Raw genomic sequence first — 6,016 nt, 5'->3', positions numbered from 1 at the left:
CTAGTATGAATAATCTCATGATCCCTTTGAGCCTGGGTGGCGGTCCAAAAGAAAAACAGGCAAGTCCTGGAAACCCCAGGTGCCTCAATCCACCCAGATGTGTGTTTAAGTTGCCACCTTAGATAAACCATTAATTAACAATCTCACATCTGTCATGGATATCACTCACCCAATCCACGTCTACTAGCATAGCATGGCATAATAAGCAAACGTAGAAGTAACTCCCAAAGGTTTGATAATAAATAGGTAATAGGTACTACCTCATCTACTTCCCATCCCACAATTTAATTAGATCCTAGTCATGCAATGTGTAAGGATTGATCTAATGCAATAAAACTGGGTTGTAGAAAAAGGTATGATCAAAGTGTTACTTGCCTTGCTGATGATCCGCGAAACCTAGAGATTCAAAGTAACAAGCGGCGCACTCCGGGTATTCTATCGCAGACAAACAACAAGCATACAATAAGTACTCATATAATGCACAGGTAAAACTCAAATAGAAGATCTAACCAGAAAGTTCAACTTAAGAACCCTGGTTTGCAAAAAGAATCAAATCGAACGAAGCAAAAGAAAGCAAACGGCGAAAGAAAACAACTTCGTTCTAGTAATCTGGATCTAGGGCAAATTTTACAGTAGCAAAAACATGTTTAAGTTGATTATTCGGAAAGAGGGTTTCGAGGCGAAACTCCAGGCGCTTGAATCGCCTGATTCCGATAAACGAGCGAAAAGTTATACTAAAACATAAATCGGATCAGAAATCACGATCAGAAAATAACCGCGAAAAATCCGACGAAAAAGAAAAACGACGAACAGATTTTTTTTAAATAATTCCGCTCGGAAGAAAAATAAAAAGTAATACTAAACGGACTCCAAAAATCACGAAATAAATTTTGCCGGGTTTCTAAAATCAAGCTCGATAAGGTGAACATTTATCTGGGCCCAAACTACAACTTTGAAAAACACGCATTTTTCCTAAATTCAAATAAAAATACTGAAAAATCCGAAATAAAACTTATATGATTTTTTGAATTAAATCCTCAATATTTCTATATTTTGGGAAAGTCATTTTATTCCCTCTCTCATATTTTTGTAATAGAAATAATTGATGATAAAATAAATAAAATCAAATGATCCTGTTTACATAATTTGAGAAAACTCAAATATGTAAATAACGAAATCCCCAACTCTCTCCGTGGGTTCTTGAGTTGCTTAGGATTTTCTAGGATCAAAACCAAAAGCAAAATAAAATATGATATGCATGGTGATCTAATGTATAACATTCCAAATTGAAAATTTGGGATGGTACAAACCTACCCCCTTAAGATGAATCTCGCCCTCGAGATTCGGGTTGGCTAGAAAATAGGTGAGGGTGGTCTTTGAGCAAATCTTCCTCTTGCGGTTCTCAATTTGCTGTTGCTTCCCTTCAATCATAAGAGCACGATCTACCAACTCCTGGTAGTTGTTGAAGGTGGCTACCATCAACTGCATACTCAACTCATCATTCAGTCCTTCCAGGAATTTCTCCTGCTTAGCTGCATCTGTAGCAACGTCATCTGGGGCATAACGTGCTAGCTTACTAAACTCCTCCACATACTGGCCAACTGTCCGTCCTCCTTGGCGCAAGTTACGAAACTCACTCTTCTTCATGGCCATTGCTCCTGCTGAAACATGGGCAGTACAAAAAGCCTGCTGAAACTGGTCCCATGTGATAGTGTCGACTGGGAAGGTGGCTGTGAAATTCTCCCACCAAGATGCTGCGGGTCCTTCTAACTGATGTGCGGCAAACTTCACCTTCTCCGCATCTGCGCATCCTGCTGTGGTCAACTCCCTAGCTATCTTGCGGAGCCAATCATCTGCTACTATCGGCTCGGTGCTACTGAAAAACACCGGCGGATTCAGCCTAAGAAAACGGGCTAAGTGTTCAACAGGTGGTGGTGGTGGGGTGTTGTTGTTGTTCCCCTGATTCTGATTCTGAACTAGCAACTGCATCAAGGTGTTCTGCTGCTGGATCAACTGGGTGAGCTCCGGCGGAAAGGCAAATCCAGGGTCACGTCTCGGAGGCATCTGAGGGTTTAGAAAAGATGAGATATAAGAATAGAGGGGGTCTAAAGGGAAAACACTACCCATATGCACATGAGGCAAAAGCACACAATTCACTTCAATCAATCAAACAAAGGCATACAATCGATCTAACTATCGCAAAGTGCTCGGACTACTATATTTACATGGTGGACTACTACTACTGATGAGGTGGTCTACTAGAAATATTCTATGGTTGTAGACTCCATGATATCTGCTCCTGCTTCATCAACATAGTCATCATCGCTACTATCTTGTTCCGAGTCGGTGCCGTCAATGATGATGTAGTCTTCCGGGCTAATCTCCTTGGGTTCTTCGTCTTCATCTACTGGTGTCGGGTCTCCCATAAATACTGCTAGCTTCATAGTTAGGTTGGCATTCTTATCCACCAATACTTCAATTTCTTCTTCATAATCTTCGCGTGTAGCCTTGAGTTCTTTCTCCAGTTCCTTGATTCTAGTCTTATCCTTCTTCAGATCTATCATGTCGGCGCACATCTGATTCTCCTGTCGTCGAATGTGCTGGTTTAACTCCTGAATAAAAGCTGCAATTGATCTATCTTTCCTGGTGCTGATCATCTCCCAGTGTACGTCTCGGCACCCACAAATCTGGTAGATAGTATCCTTAAGATCCCTGCGGTAGACTTCTCCAATGCGTCCCATGGCGATGTGAGCTGCCATGCTCTTTCCTAGACTCCAAGTTGGTGCATCAAAAGAAAACTCTATGGGCTCAGTGACTGGCATGAACGTCCTTCCTGGAACTTGAACTTGAATCATCCAGCGCTCTTCTTCAGGTAAAGTGGCGTTGTAGGTTCCCATGAAGCTTGGTACTCCTATGTTCAGGTATCTAGTGACTTCCTTCAAGTGGCGTCCAAAGGGTGTATCTTCATCCGGTTGGGTGAACTTGTTCCTTGCATCCGCCATCCTAAAGAGTAGAAAAGATGAGAAGTCAGAAGAGAAGAGAGTGAGTAGTGATCTAGGTCTTTAGCTTAGTGGTCGTGTCCTACAGTCAGCGTGTGCTCTGATACCATCTCTGTAGTGACCAGACCTCAAACAGTCTGATCTCTGTGCTCCAATGTCATCCCTGGATCAGTAATGCTGACACCACACAGTACTCGAAGGATTTATAGCAGAGTAGCAATCACACACTTATTACATCAAGTGTCTCAAAAGAGACCTTATTACAATAAATATGGCTTAAGGCCATCTAATAACGATAACAGCGGAAGGCTTGGAAGATAAGTGAGTCCATCAACTCCAACGGCATCACTGAGTATAGAACCACGACCTAAAAACTCCTTAATCGTCGTCTGAAAAGTCTGCAACATTAACGTTGCAGCCCGAAAACGGGTCAGCACATGGAATATGCTGGCAAGGTAACACATAGAGAATAATGGAATGCAACGGCTATACTATATGCATATTTGGCTGGTGGAAAGCTCTATGGTTACAGTTTTTTCGTAAAGCCAATTTTTCCCTACTTCAAAGGAATATATTAATTAGTATCATGGTGGTTGTTAAACATTGAGAATGGTTGATAGCATTCTCAATCCCAATTAAAATAACATCATTAAAACCCAACAAAATTAATTTAGAGTAACATGTTGAGATTCACATGAAAATCCAGGTACTAGATACTCAAGATGTCCATAACCGGGGACACGGCTAACCATGATTAGTTTGTTACACTCTGCAGAGGTTTGCGCACTTTTCCCCACAAGACTCGATCGCCTCCGTTTGGTTTCTCGCACTACAGGGTGTTTGAGAAACGGATGACCGAGACATAGTCTTTCAGAAGCGCTAGCACCTTACGATCGGGTAGACCGTACCACCTACATCCCCTACATCTGCTAGTCTACCACTGTAAGAGTTCGCACAACTTAGTCAACTATGCCAGAGCCCATAATGGCTTATGGTTGCACACGGAAGTTTCTAGTATGAATAATCTCATGATCCCTTTGAGCCTGGGTGGCGGTCCAAAAGAAAAACAGGCAAGTCCTGGAAACCCCAGGTGCCTCAATCCACCCAGATGTGTGTTTAAGTTGCCACCTTAGATAAACCATTAATTAACAATCTCACATCTGTCATGGATATCACTCACCCAATCCACGTCTACTAGCATAGCATGGCATAATAAGCAAACATAGAAGTAACTCCCAAAGGTTTGATAATAAACAGGTAATAGGTACTACCTCATCTACTTCCCATCCCACAATTTAATTATATCCTAGTCATGCAATGTGTAAGGATTGATCTAATGCAATAAAACTGGGTTGTAGAAAAAGGTATGATCAAAGTGTTACTTGCCTTGCTGATGATCCGCGAAACCTAGAGATTCGAAGTAACAAGCGGCGTACTCCGGGTATTCTATCGCAGACAAACAACAAGCATACAATAAGTACTCATCTAATGCACAGGTAAAACTCAAATAGAAGATCTAACCAGAAAGTTCAACTTAAGAACCCTGGTTTGCAAAAAGAATCAAATCGAACGAAGCAAAAGAAAGCAAATGGTGAAAGAAAACAACTTCGTTCTTGTAATCTGGATCTAGGGCAAATTTTACAGTAGCAAAAACATGTTTAAGTTGATTATTCAGAAAGAGGGTTTCGAGACGAAACTCCAGGCGCTTGAATCGCCTGATTCCGATAAACGAGCGAAAAGTTATACTAAAACGAAAATCGGATCGGAAATCGCGATAAGAAAATAACCGCGAAAAATCCGACGAAAAAGAAAAATGACGAACAGATTTTTTTAACAAAAATAGCATGGAAAACGAGGCGGCGGCAAACCTCGGGCGGCGCACTGCTCCGGCGAGTCGGCGGCGGGGCGGCGAAGGCTGGCGGCTGGAGGCGGCGGCTAGGGTTAGGGCAGGGGCGGCTGGGCTCTCTCGGGCTCTCGGCCGGCGCCTTATAAAGGCCCCGGCCAGCGGTGTCCTGGCCGAGTACGGCCCAAAGTCGGTTCCGCGTTTTTTTTTAAATAATTCCGCTTGGAAGAAAAATAAAAAGAAATACTAAACGAACTCCAAAAATCACAAAATAAATTTTGCCGGGTTTCTAAAATGAAGCCCGATAAAGTGAACATTTATCTGGGCCCGAACTACAACTTTGAAAAACACGCATTTTTCCTAAATTCAAATAAAAATACCGAAAAATCCGAAATAAAACTTATATGATTTTTTTATTAAATCCTCAATATTTCTATATTTTGGGAAAGTCATTTTATTCCCTCTCTCATATTTTTGTAATAGAAATAATTGATGATAAAATAAATAAAATCAAATGATCCTGTTTACATAATTTGAGAAAACTCAAATATGTAAATAACGAAATCCCCAACTCTCTCCGTGGGTCCTTGAGTTGCTTAGGATTTTCTAGGATCAAAACCAAAAGCAAAATAAAATATGATATGCATGGTGATCTAATGTATAACATTCCAAATTGAAAATTTGGGATGTTACAAGGTGTCTCCGAAGGTATTTGTTGGGTTGGCGTATTTCGAGATTAGGATTTGTCACTCTGATTGTCGGAGAGGTATCTTTGGGCCCACTCGGTAATGCACATCACTTAACCCTTGCAAGAATTCCAACTAATGAGTTAGTTACATGATGATGTGTTACAGAACGAGTAAAGAGACTTGCCGGTAACGAGATTGAACTAGGTATTGAGATACCGACGATCGAATATCAGGTAAGTAACATACCGATGACAAAGGGAACAACGTATGTTGTTATGCGGTTTGACCGATAAAGATCTTCGTAGAATATGTAGGAGCCAATATGAGCATCCAGGTTCCGCTATTGGTTATTCACCGGAGACATGTCTCGGTCATGTCTACATAGTTCTCGAACCCGTAGGGTCTGCACGCTTAAAGTTCGATGATGGTTATATAATGATTTATGTGTTTTGAAGTACCGAAGGTAGTTTAGAGTCCCGGATGTG

Source organism: Triticum dicoccoides, chromosome 5A, assembly GCF_002162155.2.
Source record: "Triticum dicoccoides isolate Atlit2015 ecotype Zavitan chromosome 5A, WEW_v2.0, whole genome shotgun sequence".
Taxonomy (NCBI): domain Eukaryota; kingdom Viridiplantae; phylum Streptophyta; class Magnoliopsida; order Poales; family Poaceae; genus Triticum; species Triticum dicoccoides.
Note: the sequence above shows the minus strand (reverse complement) of the source record.